Below are 17,037 nucleotides of genomic sequence, written 5' to 3'. Positions count from 1 at the left end.
TAAAACATGAAAATAGACCGTAATCAAGGAAAAGATCACTCTAGAAATAAAGAAGTAGCATCGGACTCACCGACAATAACTCTAGTAGATCAGTAATAGCACCAACGCCAGTATTCCAGATGATTGTAGTAGACAAACAGGTGAAGCAAAGGGGCTGAATTAAATCAGAGATACATGCTACCATGAGTGAGATAGTAACATAGCAGAGAACAAAATTTAAAATAGAACAAGAGTGAAAGAGGTTACGGTTTCAAAATTGGGGAAATTGAAATCAGAACAAGGAGGATGCTGCTGGCCAAGGTGAAATATGGTGGCGGCATCTTGCCCTCTCTGATGACAAACAAGAATGACGGCGGCGCCCAAGAATCCCAGCGGCGACAACGACCCCCTTTCTCTCCCAGTCGTGTTCTGTCTCATCGCTCTTCTTCCTCTTGCACGCAGCGGCAGTATCATCGACAAGGTTCGGTGGTGGAGACACCCTCAACCGCGGTGAAACGTGGCGGCTATGGAAGCTTGGTGACGACAATGGCGAGGTGGCTGAGCTTGTGGACAACGGCGCGCAGAGACAGTTTCTTCCTCTCCCGTGCGCGCCACTTCTTCCCGTTAGTCTCCCTCTTTGTGAACTCAAGGATGGCGGCGACGTGGTGAGGACAAATAGCGATGACGAACAGAGGTGGCGGCTCCCTGGACGACAGCGGTGGCGTATGCATCAAGGCGCAGTGGCGGCGGCAAGCTCCTCCTCCCCTGGCGCTCCCTCCGCCACGGTTCTGTTCTCCAACGGTAGCAACAACCGCAATCTCCCCCTCTCTTCCCCTTCCCTGATTCTGCTTTCCCCTTCTCTTCCTTCGTTTGTTTCTTTCTTTCAGATAACCATATGTGTGTGTGTTTAGGATAGGGGTTGCGGCTGTTGCGTGGGTTAGGGAAGTTAGGATTAGGTTAAATTAGAATTAGGGTTAGTTGGAAAATAGGGTTTGATTTGGGGATTTTTGGGTTTAATTAGAGTAGAATAATTTGAATAAAATTGGGGTATAGGATATTAATTTAAACTCTAATTAAATCTTTAAAAATTACTTTAAAATATTATTTGTTGTACCAAAATACTAATTAATTTAAAATTAAATATTTTAATTGAGTTTACCAGATAATAAGATTAATTTTCTTTATTTTTAAAAATTAAAGTATTGAATTATAAAAATACTAACTATTTAAATTAAGTCATAAAATTCTTATTATTTCATAACTACTAACGTTATAGTTTAAATATAGAAAATAACTCAATAATTATACAACTGAATAAAGATCTTAATTTATTTCAAATTCAATTAATCAAAACTTACTTTAATTATTTTAAATAAAGAAATTTCTAAAATTAAAGTTACAAAAATATTGAATTTGAAATTGGCTCATGATAGTTCTTTTTCAAAAGTTTTGGGTCTTACATTATGTAAAATATTTTAATTTTTGAAACAAAATAAAATTATTCTAAAAAAAATTATATAAACAATTTTTTTTACTCTCAAAGTGTTTAACATTTTGAAATAATTTTTTTTGTTATAAAATATACTTACATTTTGTGACAAACTAAGTAACTTGTTACAAACAATGTTGAATTTTGTGACAAATTAAGTTTTTGTTACAAAACAATTGAAGGTTTTGAAACAAAAAAATATTTTGTTACAAAATATTTTAAATTTTTGCAACGACTTTTTTTTGTTACAAAATATTACAATATTTTGTAACAAAATACCATCTCGTTACAAAAACTAACATAATTTGTAACAAAATAAAACGGGTTGTTACAAAATATTATCATGTTTTGTAACAACTTGTAATGTTGTTACAAAACATTATTCTTTTGTAACAATCACAAATTATTATTACAAAATACTATTTTTTTGTAACAATTTTAAATTTGATACAAATTTTTTGTTACAAATGTTCCATTTTCTTGTAGTGTAATATTGTATCAACTCCTTCCAATTCAAATACACCTTTCTTTGGAGCTGCTTGCCTTTCAGAGGAGTAGAAGTACTCATTGTTGGCTATCATGTCTATAAGATCATGTGCCTCTTGAGCAGTTTTCATCATTTGCAAGGATCCTCCTAAAGAATAATCCAAAGCTTTCTTTGAAGGTAATGACAAGCCTTCATAGAAATTCTGCAACTCTACCCATTCACTGAACATTCCTTCTGGACACCTTCTGATCAAAGTTTTATACCTCTCCCATGCTTCATATAGTGATTCTCCTTCTAACTGTCTGAAGGTTTGCACATCAGTTTTTAGCTTAATGACTCTTTGAGGTGGATAGAATTTGGCTAGAAATTTGCTAACCAAATCATCCCAATTGGTGATGCTTTCTTTAGGGAAGGTTTCTAACTAATGTGTGGCTTTCTCTCTCAGTGAAAATGGGAATAACAAGAGTTTGTATATGTCAGGGTGGACTCCATTGGTTTTTGACAGTGTCACAAATTCTCAAAAACACAGAGAGGTGTTGTTTTGGATCTTTAGCAGCACTTCCTCCATATTGACAATTATTCTGAACCAGGGTAATCAACTGAGGCTTGAGTTCGAAGTTATTGGCATGGACATTGGGGGTTAGGATACTGCTCCCACAATTTCTTGGGTTGGGGATAGTGTAAGAGGCTAAAACTCTTTTCTGAGGCTGGCCATTGTTGTTAGCCACATCCTCAGGTGGATTTGGGATGTTACCCTCCATTTCTTGATCCTCTTTTTCTGATTCTTCTTCTCCTATAACTCCCTTTCCTCTTGCTTCTCTTCTCAATCTCACGAGTGTTCTTTCTGGCTCAGAATCAAGAGGTATGTGCACCTCTTCTTTCTCCTGGCATACAACACAAACAAAACTAGAAAACTAAAATAGAACACTCTATTGCTAGAGTGTGGTTAAGGTTAGTTGAAATAAAATCTCAAACAATTAAGATGCTTAACAAAAACAAAGAAAAAGTGCTTAATCTAGATTATCACCTACTTAATCATTGTCAATCTGAATCAATCCCCGGAAACGACATCAAAAACTTGATGAGGAAAAACGATTCCACACAAACTCACCGGCAAGTGTACCGGGTCGCATCAAGTAGTAATAACTCACAGGAGTGAGGTCGATCCCACAGGGATTGATGGATTGAGCAACTTTAGTATGGTGATGAATTTAGTTAAGCGAATATTTGATGAATTTGGTGAAATTTGATTAACAGAATTTAAATTGCAGTGAATCTAAAGTGTAAAATGAAATTAGCAGAATCGTAAATGCAGAATAAGTAAAATTGCAGAAACTTAAAGTGCAAGTAATTAAAAGAACTGAAACTTAAATTGCAAGAAAAGTAAATAATTGAAACTTAAAGTGCAAGTAATATAAATTGCTAAATCTAAACTGCTGGAAAACTTAAATTGCATGAATAATAAAGGGATTTGGGTGTTAGGAATCAAAACATAACTGGAAAGAGTAAATCGCAGTAAATTAGAGAACTCTCAGATGAAGAAATGCAGAAAATAGGTAAATTAGGCTTTTAGTCCCAAAACAGAAATGGAAGCAGAAAAGTCAAACAAAATAAAAACTTAGATCAATTCTGAAATCTTAAAAGAGAAATGAAGAATTGCATAAGAATAGTAAAACAGAAAGAAAACTAAGATCTCAATTGCTCTCTTAACAAAACAGAAAACAGGAAATTGCAAATGAAATAAAAGTGGAAAGAAAGCTAAGATCAGATCTCCAATTCGTCAAAAATTCAAAAGGAAAAGTAAAAAAGGACTTCAAGCTGAAGAAATTCAGAAGAATTCTTCAATCCAAGTTTCCAGATCCAAAACAGAAAGTAAAAGGTTGCAGAAGAGAGAAAATGAAAACAAAAAGGAAAATTCAGATCTGATCTCAATTCTAAAATCCTAAAAATGAAAATTAAAAGAGAGCTCCCCAATGAAATCAAATTCCTATCTATTTATACACCTTCCAATCCTGGCTTCCTGTACTTGGAGTGGGCTTTTTGGCCTTGTATGAAGTGGATCAGAATTGCAATCTGTTGCAACTCCCAGGGGAACATTGCGTTCTCATAGTGAGCGCAACGTTCATTCATTCACGCATATGCGTCACTAACGCGTGCGCGTCCTTTTGCCCTTTTTACTCATCGACGCGTACGCGTTATGTACGCGTGCGCGTCAACATCAGTCTTCAGCTCCAGCATGCTCGCGCGCTTTTTTTTTCACGCGTATGCGTCGTTGATAGCGTTTACTTAGTGAGCGCTACGTTGGCTTAGTGAACGCTTCCCACGCGTGCGCGTGGGTAGCAAATACCAATTCTATGCTTCAGCATCACTCACGCGTTCGTGTGATTCCTTCCAAATCCACCATCGACGCGTGCGCGTCAAGCACGCGTGCGCGTCGATTCCAGAATTTTGCCTCCAATTTTAAAACTTGCCCAAAAACGCTGAGTAATCAAATGTAGCACTCTCTTTAAAAACAAGCGCCAAATACTTCTACGCGTACGTGTCATGCATGCGTACGTGTGGGTCTTCGAAAATTTCCCTTGACGCGTGAGCATCCCATACACGTGCGCGTCGCCAAGTGAGTGTGGCGTTCTCTATTTGAACACTATGTTATTCTGCAGTGCTTCCCCTTTTCTTCATTTTCTCACCTAAAATTAACCAAACAAGCAATCACAGTCTCACTAAAATCATAAGAATTTGCATCATTCATAAAAATCACTTAATTCTTGCATAAATCTCATGATTTTGTCTAAAATAAATGATGTTTCATTGAAACAAAATAAACACAAAATTCCACTCCAACCACTTACTTATTGTGCAAGAAAATGCATAAAACCTAATGAAACAAATGAAAAATGCTTGTGAAACTAGCATAAGATGACTTGTCATCATAATATATAATATTTCTGGATATTTAGGCTAGACCTTATGATAGGATTGAATTGGTGGGTAATGAATGTTGATATGTGATGATTTTGATGAAGGTATGATTTTTATGAATGTTGAAGTTAATTTATGATGTGGGTTTGAAAATGATGAATTTGGATATTGATAATGATTTATGAAGTGTATTGATGTTGATAAATAAGGAGAATAATACAATAATGCTTTGAGTTGTACTAATTGAGAATTTGAGGCTTGAAAGTGGGGAATTTTGGATGGAAATGGGTGAAATTGTATATTAATAGGTTGAGGAATGAATTAAGAGTATATGCATATGGTTTAGGTACATTAGAACTCTTTTGAAAGTGAAATAAGCAATCTTGGATTGAAAGTTTGGTAAAATTGAGGTCTAGAAATTTTTGATAAAAATGGATTTTAGGCTAAATTCGATGGATCATATCTTGAGATACGGTTTTTTGAAATTGAATGCTTTTTATATCAAATTAAAGATAATTCAAAAAGCTTTAAAGTGGTTTAATTTTTGTGGAAATCCGAATTTTGTAGAAAAAGATATGACCGTTGAAAGTTGGTGTCTGAAATCTGAATTCTGTGAATGCTGCAGAATTTGTGATTTCTGGTTTGTGTGCGCACGCACACCCTGTGAATTTTTGAAACTGTGCACACGCACAGCCTTATGCATACGCACACACGGGAATATGGCTACTGTTGGGAACGCTAGCACGCTCTGTGCGCACACACAACCAACGAAGCTGTGCGCACGCACACGTTGGAAGGTGCACTCTGTTGAAGGCATTCGCACGCTTTGTGCGGATGAACAGAGTTGAAATTTTTACTCTTTGTGCGTACGCACACATTTGAAAATCCTCTTGGGCGTGCGCACGCACACCCTTGTGCATACGCACACTGCCCTGTTTTTCAATAAAAATCTTGTTTTTAACTGTTTCACCTTCCTAACAAGCTTGTAAACTTCCGTGACACTTATCTAAGATCCTTTAGCTTGTTTTTAGGTGTCAACACATAGAGGATGCTTTAGGTAAGTTCAATTAGATATGTTTCTTGTAAAAAGTTTAGAAAACGGAGACTTGGATTTCTAGAGTACTAAGGACAGTTTTGGTTGAGTGAGGAGGCGGAGTATTGTGTTGATGATCACTGACTATGAATTGTGGAAATTTTAAATTGATGGTGGTTGAGATGAGTCTGGAACTTAGAATGGAATGATGGATCCATGATATATTGAAAAATGATTTTTGAAAACCACTTAATCACTGTTTTATACTGAGATTGTTGAGATGCTATGCGCCTGGCAGGGATGGTTAGGTTGGATCCCGCCTGTCGAAGTAGCGGCGGCGGCGTAAGGGCGGTGGTTTGTCCCTCTTACGTTGAGATGTGAGGTCCGTGGCAATAGTATCCCGCTCGCATCCCTTCAGATCACTAGAGTGTGCAGGCACAAAATCCTATACGATGTTCCGAGCACTATATCTCGAGGGTTCCCATTATGATTCCAAAGGGCGACATCTCCATAGAGATGTGTCAGGTTGGCAGTTAAACCGACAATGTGATATCACAGCCTATAGGATAGGCATTCATCATATGCATCTGCTATTTGTTTGCTTGCTTTGTCGACTTGTATTGCTTGCCTAATTGTCTAGCATGCCTAATTGCCTAATTAGATTACTTGACATATATGCCTATGCTTGTGTTTTACTTGCATTGTACTAATTGTGTATTCTACTAGGATTGAGGAGGTTCGGAAGGCGGTGGTGATGGGATCGTATGGAGGATAGGTTGGTGAAGGCTATTGGACAGCAGAGAACTGTTAGATTAGAAAATCCCCTAAGTTAGATTACCCCTTTATTATGATATGGTTTTAAGTTATGCTTTAAGATGAATCTTGTGATGGATATGAAGTTCTAGGATTGCCTCTGGCATCCCGGAATCTTATATCTTACATCGCTGGGCACTGTTAGCATAATGAGAATCGGACCATATTCTGTTGTTGTTTTTTAGATGCAGGTCGCAACCCACCTCGGTGAGTTGCTTTGATGGTGACAGAGCGGAGGATCCTGGATATATTTTTGAAGTCTTTTTGGGTTATTTTGTTTATTAGTACTCTCACTTTTGTATTTTATTTGTCTTAGAGTCTTACTTTATGAGAGATATTTTGTATAAGTTGTTTTACCTTCAAAACTCTGTATGTCAGTATTTAACTAGTCGGCCTAAACTCCGCGGGCTGAGGCTAGTATCTTATGATTATTATACTCGTATATAACTACATATATCTTGTTATCTCACATAGTGGATCTTGTGCCTTAAGTTTGTAGCTTCGTGTGAATGTTCGCGCTTGGTAATTCCGTAATTGAGGTTATTTTCTTCATCGGGCTTCTAGAATTATTATTCCTTCTATATGTATATTATGTATGAGCCTTAGAATTGTCGTAACCTTTGATTAAACTTTGCTTTATGGCATGAGGTAAGACTTAAGGTAGTTAGGGTGTTATACCATTGTTGTTGGCAACCTCTTCAGGTGGATTATGGAGGTTGTCCTCCATCTCTTGATCTCCCTCTTCTAAATCTTCTTCTCCAATCACTCCCTTCCCTCTTGCTTCTCTTCTTAGTCTCAGGAAGGTTCTTTCTGGTCTAGAATCAAAGGAAGTGGATGCACCACTTCTTTCCCCTGGCATACACAACACCAAAAAACCAAAAGCAAAATAGAACACTCTATTGCTAGAGTAGTGTTAGAGTTAGTGGACACAATGTGTCAAACAGTTAGTAGGCTTGAAAGAAAACAAAAGAAAATGATTAATCGAGACTATCACCTACTAAATGATTGTCAATCTTAATCAATCCCCGGCAACGGCGCCAAAAACTTGATGGATGGAAAATCACATCCGCATAACTACCAGCAAGTATACCGGGTCGCATCAACTAGTAAAACTCACAAGAGTGAGTTCGATCCCACAGGAATTGATGGATTGAGCAACTTTAGTTGGGTGATAAGTCTAGTCAAGCTAATATTTAAAAGAGTTTGGTGAAATTTAATGAGCAGAAAGTAAATCCACAATGAAAGTAAAACAAAAAAATGTAAAGTACTAGAAATGTAAATGCTGGAAAGTAAAGGACAAAAACTTAAATGACTCAAGTACTGGAAAATTAAATGCTGAAAAGTAAAAGGGCAGAACCTTAAAGTGCAAGAAACTTAAATGAGCTTAATCTTAAATTACAAGAAAGTAAAGGCAACAATGTAAATGACAATGGAAATTAAATTGCATGAAATGTAAAGGGCTTTGGGTGCTGGGAAATCTAAGGAAGCAGTAAACCAACGCAACTAAAGGAAATTCAATGAAATTAAAGTGAAGAATAAAGAGAAAGATTCATTAGGGATTGGAGATATTATAATCCATCATGAATCAATGGATCTCTGATGTGGGTGCATCATTGCCTATTTTTAGTAGTTATTTCAGTATATTTTTGTTTAGTTTTCATACAAATTTTGCCAATAAATGAGTAATAGCATGAAAAATCTCTGCATGAAATAAAATCTCAAGCATAGGTGAATTTTAGTTAATATACAGGGTAAATATGATGAAATAGATCACACTAAGTGAAGTTATGATTTTGGGCATTATTAGCACACTTAGTATAATGAAGTTTGTCTTGTATGTTACTTTGATACACTTTGTTTGTTTGATTTCATACCAAAAGAAGCAGAGAAGAGCCACGTTAGTGGCTACGTTAGTGCCACTAACGTGGCCATTAACGTGGAAGGAAGGAAAGTTTGGAACGTTAGTGGGAACGTTAATGGCATTAACTTTGAAGAAGAAGAGCATGGAAAGTTAGTGGCAACGTTAACGCCATTAACTTTAGCATAGCAAAGGAAGACCCACGTTAATGGCCACGTTAACGCCACTAACGTGAACCATTAACGTGGAGAAAGGAGGTTGCTGTGAAGTTAGTGGAAACGTTAACGCCACTAACTTTAGCGAAGCAAAGAAGGCCTATGTTAGTGGCCACGTTAGTGCCACTAATGTGGACACTAACGTGGGCAAAATCATACCCGGCAGCCTGACCATGCCTTCTTCAAACAAGAATAACTTGAGCCACAAAATTCCAAATGAAGTGATTCCAGTGGCATTAAAATGTAGGAATCTAGAGCTTTCCAAGCATATATGGCACTACATTATGGACACTAAATTTGATGGAGAAAACCTGCCCCGATAGTACAAAGATGAACATGGTATCAACCTGTAGTAAGGCCAGCTGACCTCTTCACCTTCCAAGAAGTGTAACTCGAGCTCTAGAGATCCAAATGATGCGCTTCCAAAGGTGTTAGAAAGTAGACATCCAGGGCTTTCCAATAATATATAATAGTATGGGGTAGACATTAAGTTTGATCTCCAGAACCTGGCAATATTAATCCCCTGAACGCTGACGTTATTGTGGCTAACGTTGCCAATAACGCCAGCGACTACGCCAGTGACCCTATCCCCTTCAAAGGAGCATAACTTGAGTTACATAGGTCCAATTGAGGTGATATCAGTTGCGTTAGAAAGCTGACATTCAGAGTTTTCCAACGATATATAATAGTCTATAATGGGCATGAAATTAGAGCACAAACAAGAGGCATCTTTAAGCCCCAAAAACACCAACTGGGTAGCAAGTGTAACGTTAGCCACAATAACTTTAGCACTAACACCACACTTGTAGCGTTAGTATGGCTAACGGCAGCACTAACGCTAAGCACCTGGACCTCAACTTGATTCACTTCTCTCTCAAGTCCACTTCAAAGCTCAAGCAAGCAAGCCCACAATTGTCAACCAATCAAGGCCACAAGAAGCATCTAGAATAGTTAGTTTTCATTTCATTGTAGTTTGCTTTTAATTTCATTTCATTTGGTAATTTAGGAGAGCCTATAAAAACGCCTTAGTTTCTATATTGAATTCATTCAGGAATAATGGAAAATTGAAGGAAGGGGGAGAGAGTGAAGACCAATTCAAACTTTTGTGAATTGGCACACTCCAAGGGGAGTGGGTCTTCGGACCCCTCCCCTCCTACACTCTTCTTCCTTTTCTCTTCTTTTTCTTTTCTTAGTAGTAGTTTAATTCTAGTTTGTATTTTTCATTTATGAACTTTGAAGTTTCAATTTCAGTTTTAATCTTCATCTTTATTTTTCTGCACTTTCTTTCTTTTCTGTTTGAGTAGAGCAATGAACAACTAACTCTTTTCATTGGGTTAGAGAGCTCTGTTGGAATTCAATGGATTAAATTGTTTTCATCATTCATCTTCTTCTTTCTTTTCTCTTGATTTTGCTAGAAAGCTTTCGATCTTCATCCAATTGGGTAGTTGTCTTGGAAGAGAAATTTCTCATACTTAGATTTCCTCTGAACCTTGGAAGAGGAATGAGGAAATCATGCTAGAAATGCTTTCTCACATTGGATTAGGTTGGGGGTTGGATGGATATAGTGACAGGTAATCCTACCAATACTTTGATCTATGAATGTGTGTGGTATAATCAGTGACCAAACTTCATCACTTCCCATGAGCAATTAAATCAAGAAATTGGGCAATTGTTCAAGCTTAGAAAGATTGGATTGCCAAGGAATTGGGATCCAATCACTTAAGATTGCCAAGGAGATCAATGAATGCATTGATTGAGGAAGAGATGAGAATGACTTGATCCGGAGAATGCAACATCTCTCTATCCCAATGTTCATTTTATTTTTAGTTCTTATATTTACTTTATAGTCATTTACTTTCCTGCAGTTTACATTTTTTGCACTTTAATTTCTTATAATTTACTTTTCTTGCCATTTTACTTTTCTGCACTTTATTGCTTTTCCTTTCTTTTCTGTCAATTTACAATTCCTGCTACTTATCACTTCAATCTGGATCGTCTGACTAGGATAATTAATGAACTATTGATTGGTTAATCCGTTAATCTCTGTGGGATTCGACCTCACTCTTTTGTGAGTTATTACTTGATGACAATTCGGTATACTTGCCGAGAAAAATTTGTTGAGAGACAAGTTTTCGTGCATCAGTCTCAACTCCATTCTCAATCATATGAAGTAGATCTATGGCAGATTGTATTTGATTGAGTCCCAATTTCTTGGCAACCCAATCTCTCTAATCATAATCAATTCGCCAATTCCTTGATCCAATTGTCATGAGAAGATGTTTAGTGCTTATCTCTTATCCATGAGCCACACAAATTCTCAAGATCTCAATTCCTCCAAAATGGTGTTGATCAAGAGAATTGTGAAGGATAGAGCTTCAATTATAATTTCAATGATTCCCCTTCCGAGGCTCACAAAGAAATTCAATAGATGCAAACCCCCTTCCGGAGTGAATGGATCTCAATAAACATAGAAGTTATCCTTTTAGCTACAACAAGCGGATTAAGAAGAAGAAGAATTTCATTCAATCATGTGAATTACAATCACTACACAAAAACAACTCTATTGCCACACTTTTAAAGTGTGGCGAAAAGCTGAAAAAATGTGGCGATAGCTTTTCGCCACGCTTTTTGAGCTACCGCCACATTTTTGAATGGGTGACCTCTGAAAGGGTGGCGGTTGCTCTATCGCCACACTTTTTTCAGCCTATCGCCACATTTTTTTGCCACACTTTTTAACAAATTGTCATTTTAAAAGCGTGGTTGTATATGGGAGATATGGCCACGCTTTTAAAGCGTGACCGTATGTAGAGGGTAAGGCCACGCTTTACAAGCGCGGCAATAGAGCAGATATGGCCACGCTTTTACAAGCGTGGCAGTAGACGAGATATTGCCACACTTTTAAAGCGTGGTAATAGAGGAGATATGGCCACGCTTGTAAAGCATGGCAACAAGAGGAGATATGGCCACGAGTTAGAAGCGTGGCAGTAGACCAGATATGGCCACGCTTTAAAAGCGTGGCGAAAAGAGGAGATACGGCCACGCTTTATAAGCTTGGTAATAGTCAGAGATATGGCCATATGGCCACGCTTTTAAAGCGTGGCGAAAAAGATGGTCAGTAACCTAATTCCTTTTTAATCTTCATAAATAAAATCATACATAAATTCATAGATAATTTTATAATTTAGTCAATAACCAATAATCAAGTAATCCAACTCAAATCCGCTCAAATCTCCTCTAATAATGCTTTCTAGAATTTGTTCTTCATTTAATCAATGAACAAATATTTAGTATACATATGCAAGTATCATGAGGGCTTTTCAAGGTTGTAATGGGGCCAAGGTAAGGGTGAGGATATATGTATGGCCAAGTGAGCTATCAATTGAATCTTTGATTAACCTAAGTTCTCACCTAACACACACACACACACTATATAATTCTAAAATCACACTTAGCTACCCAAGATCTCACTTTCACATATATACGTATACTCATGTATTAATTCCAATTTCAACACATATGCATTGGTCTTTTTATTGAACTTCACATTGGGGTAATTTTGTCCCCTTTTTATTATCTCTTTTTCTTCTCTTTTTCTATATTATTTTTTTTCTCTTCTTTTTTTTCCCTTTTTTTTATATCTATGAAAGCATAATACATACAAAGGACATCAATGCATATGGTTTCTATACTTTCTCATGAGTATACACCCAAATTCTCAATATTTCTCAATAAAAACAAAACACATTATCATCAACCAAAGTTCCCACATTCTCTCCCACTTTATTAACACACACACACTCACTATTTTAAGCTAACCAAAGATTCAGATAGGTCAATTAATTGTTTTTCGCTTAAGGCTAATGATGTGGTAATCATAAAGAACAAAAGGGGATTAAAAAGGCTCAAGGTGGCAAACAAAGGTAAATAAAATGGTAGGCTATTTGGGATAAGTGAGCTATAATCAAATGATGGCCTCAATCACATAATTGCATGAATATACACTAAATAATAGACATATAGAATGGAATAAACCAAAGATTGTAATCATAGAGAAGAAACACACAAGAATCAAAATCATGGTTAAATGATGTAACCATATAATTAGGCTAAAAAACTCACAGGTTGTGTGTTCTTAGCTCAAAAATCATATTCCAATATATAATATATATATATATTACATCATGCAAGTTTCAAAAAAAAAATTTTTACACAAATCAATTTGAATCTCAATGCCCTTTCTAAAAAAAATTTCTTGAAAATTTCATCAAATTGACCAACATTTATCATTATATATATATATATATACTAAATAAAATGTTGTGATTATGAAAAGTTAAAAAATTTTTTAGTTCATTCCCTATTTGCAATCAAACCAAATTCTCATATGCAAAAGGGTAAACTAAGCTCAACAATCCACATTTTTCCAAATCACAACTAATAAACCAAAATAACTATATATATGTACTATTAACTAAAAAGTGCAATTCAAACTAAAAGTCTAAAAATATATATACAAACTAAAGATGCCAAATGCAACAAACTCAGAGGTGTCCAAAATAACTAATATATACAATAATCTAAAGTGCAACAAATGAAAGTGCACGTACTAAAATAAGACAAAATAAGGGAAAAATGTCTGAAATAGTCACCTAAAATAGAAGTTCTACCAACGACGGTGATCTCCCCACACTTAGAAGAAAGCATCGTCCTTAATGCTACAAGTGGGACTGGGTGAGAGGGTCAACGTCTGCATCTGACTGGGGCTGTGGCTGTGGCTGAGGCTGTGGTTCTGTGGAAGCCTGAATCTACGTAGGTGCCTTTGCCGGCTGAGCCTCCTCCTCTTAATCCTCCTCCTCCGCCTCAGACTGGTCGGAAGGAGAGTCGGAGTCAGAGGGCATTACGGCGCCCAGTGATGCTAGCATCTGACTCAAGCGCTCATAGCGTCCCTTGTGGCAATGCTCACTCTGATCCATGCGCTCAATGAGGTGTTGTATGAGTCAGTAAGTCGGTTGGGGTGCTGATGGTGATGGTGCCGGCCTGGTAGATGTGGCTGGTTGATGACCGGAATTCACACCCCATATAAAAATGATGAATCCATTCTTTTGGCAAGCGCACAAAAAATTATCATCAAGTAATAACCCACAGTGGAGTGGGATCGTATCCACAAAGATTGGTTGATTTGAACAACTTTAATTGATTGATTAATTAGTTAAGCTAAGCAAAATAAATTGTGATTGCAGAATTATAAATGGACAGAAACATAAATGGCTCAAAGGTAAATATAAGCAGTAAAGTGCAGAAATAGAAATGACAATAATGTAAAGTGCAGAAACATAAATGACTTAATTGAAAATGGGAATGGGGATTTGCATAATATAAAGAAAGCTATAAAGAAAGTGGAAGATGAGAATACGGGGATTCATTGAGATCAGGAGATGTTGTCTCTTTGGATTAAATCTAGCCCATATCCTCTTCAATCATGCAACTCATTGACCTCTTGGTAATCATGATTGATTAAGCCCCAATCCCTTGGTGAATCAATCTATCAGATCTTGATCAATAGCCAATTCCTTGGTGTAATTGCTCATGAAGAGAGATATGCTTGGTCCCTGATTATACCACACATCATCATAGGTCCAAGTAGAGGGAGGATTATATGTCACCATATCCAAACACCAAAACCTAGATTCTACTCAAGTGTGAGAAAGGATTTCTAGCTTGGTTTCATGTTTCCTTTTCCAAGGTTCCCATGAAACCCATTTTGCATTCAACCCATTTTCCAAGGTGATTGAATACTATCATTAAAACGAAATTCCTTCTAGCAAATCAAAGAGAAGATGAAAAGAAGAAGAAATTCACTATCATTAATCCATCAAGTACAACAGAGCTCCTTCTCTCAATGAGAGGGAATTTAGCTACTCATAGCTCAGAGAAAAGCATAAGAGATGGAAGAGATGATAAAGTAAAAAGTAAATCTAACTATAGCTAATAGCTCTACTGCTTGTGTTGAGTTCCAAAGTACAAGTACACTTTGACTCTCTTCTTGATGACTTATCAATCATGTGGGCCCCATTCTCTCTCCTAAAAAATGAAACCAAAACCCCATCAGTAATGACAAAAGAATCCTCCACGTTCCTTTTAACATGAGTGAGTGAGATTGCAACTGATGAGTGTCCCTTGGGACACCCCATTACATCTAATAAATTTGGTTCATCATTGGGTTTTTAATGTGTTCATAAGGGTGAATTAAATCTCATCTTTTCACATTCCTTTGCTTCTAAACCCCTTCAGAACACATTTAAAACCAACTTTCATACATTTACCAATTTATTAAATACCTTTAACTTGGATGGCATTGGGCTTGCTAGGTGATCTTCGTATGGTGGTGGTCACACCAAATTTAATCTTTGGGCTTACTTCTTAGAATTTAATTCATGCAAAGGGTTGTAAGCCTAGATTAAGTGGGTTGGTGGCCACACCAAACTTAGCCTTTTAGCTAGTTCCCAGCCCAATTACTCATCACCAGAAAATATGTTCATCAAGTTGCTTTTTCAGAAAAAGAAAAAAAATAGAATGTAAAAATTTTCTAACAACTAAAACTGAAATTTAAACTTCCTAATCCACCACCTTCAATCCACTTTTATAAGGCAACGAAACAGAACATTAAATTGAGACTTAAACTACCTAAACTAACAAGTTTTAAGCTACTTCTAAGAAAGCAGTAAATCAAAAGGATATAAGGTGTTGGGGTGCCTCCCAACCAGCGCTTCTTTAGCGTCATTAGCTTGACGTTCTTCCTTCTTTAGCTGAGATGGTAGCTCACTCTCTTTTCATCCAGTGAGTCTCCCAAGTAATGCTTGAGTCTATGGCCATTCACAGTGAAAGTCCTTTGTGTTTTGTCCTCCATGAGCTCTACATGACCATAAGGTGATACTTTGAGAATGGTGAAGGGTCCAGACCATCGAGACTTAAGCTTTCCTGGGAAGAACTTAAGTCTTGAATTGTACAGCAACACTCTTTGCCCTTCTGTGAACTCTCTCCTTGCTATCTTTTGGTCATGCTACCTCTTTGTGTTTTTCTTGTAAATTTTTGCATTGTCATAGGCTTGATTCCTGAATTCTTCCAGCTCATTTAGTTGCATTAGCCTCCTTTCTCCAGTAGCTTGATCATCAAAGTTCAACATTTTTAGAGCCCAAAATGCTCTATGTTCAAGCTCAACTTGTAACTGACAAGCCTTGCCAAACACCAATTGGTTTGGAGACATCCCAATGGGTGTTTTGAAGGCTGTCCTGTAGGCCCATAATGCATCATCCAGCTTCTTAGACCAATCCTTTCTTGAGTTTCCAACAGTTTTTTCAATAATTCTTTTGACCTCCTTGTTTGATATCTCAGCTTGCTCGTTGGTCTGTGGATGGTATGGAGTTGCCACTTTGTGCTTGACTCCATATTTAGAGAGGAGTACTTCAAGTTGCCTATTGCAGAAGTGTGTTCTTCCATCACTAATGAGAGCTCTAGACACTCCAAATCTGCTGAAGATATTCTTCCTCAAGAAGTTCATCACAACCTTGTTGTCATTTGTTGCTGTGGCTATGGCTTCTACCCATTTTGAAATATATTCTACAGCCACCAATATGTAATTGTTTGAGTATGAGGATGGGAAGGGTCCCATAAAATCAATTCCCCACACATCAAACAATTCTAACTCCATTATAAACCTTTGTGGCATCTCATTTTTCTTGGGTAGATTGCCAGCAGTTTGGCATTCATCACATCTTGACACTAATTCCTTTGCATCCTTAAACATGGTTGGCCAATAGAACCCACATTGTAGCACCTTGGATGCAGTTCTTTCCCCACTAAAATGGCCTCCATATGCTGAGCCATGACATTGCCAAAGTACTTCCTGCCCTTCTTCATTGGAAATGCACCTTCTCAATATCCCATCAGCACACTTTTTGAACAAAAAGGGCTCATCCCAAATGTAGTGTTTAGCATCCTTGATTAGCTTCCTCTTCATGTGTTTGTTGATGTTAGTTGGTAGTTCCCCAATAGCCTTAAAATTGGCTATGTCTGCAAACTAGGGAGCTTCTTGGATCATCGTCAACTGCTCATCAGGGAAACTCTCATTCACTGCAATTTGGGGTACATCATCTTCTTCCTATGGAATTCTTAAGAGGTGGTCAGCCACTTTGTTCGCTTCTCTACTCCTATCTTTAATTTCGATATCAAACTCTTGGAGAAGCA

The sequence above is a fragment of the Arachis hypogaea genome, chromosome 12 (genome assembly GCF_003086295.3).
Source record: "Arachis hypogaea cultivar Tifrunner chromosome 12, arahy.Tifrunner.gnm2.J5K5, whole genome shotgun sequence".
In the NCBI taxonomy this organism is placed as follows: Eukaryota; Viridiplantae; Streptophyta; class Magnoliopsida; order Fabales; family Fabaceae; genus Arachis; species Arachis hypogaea.
The sequence above is the reverse complement of the archived record's forward strand: the minus strand, read 5'-3'. Positions refer to the sequence as shown.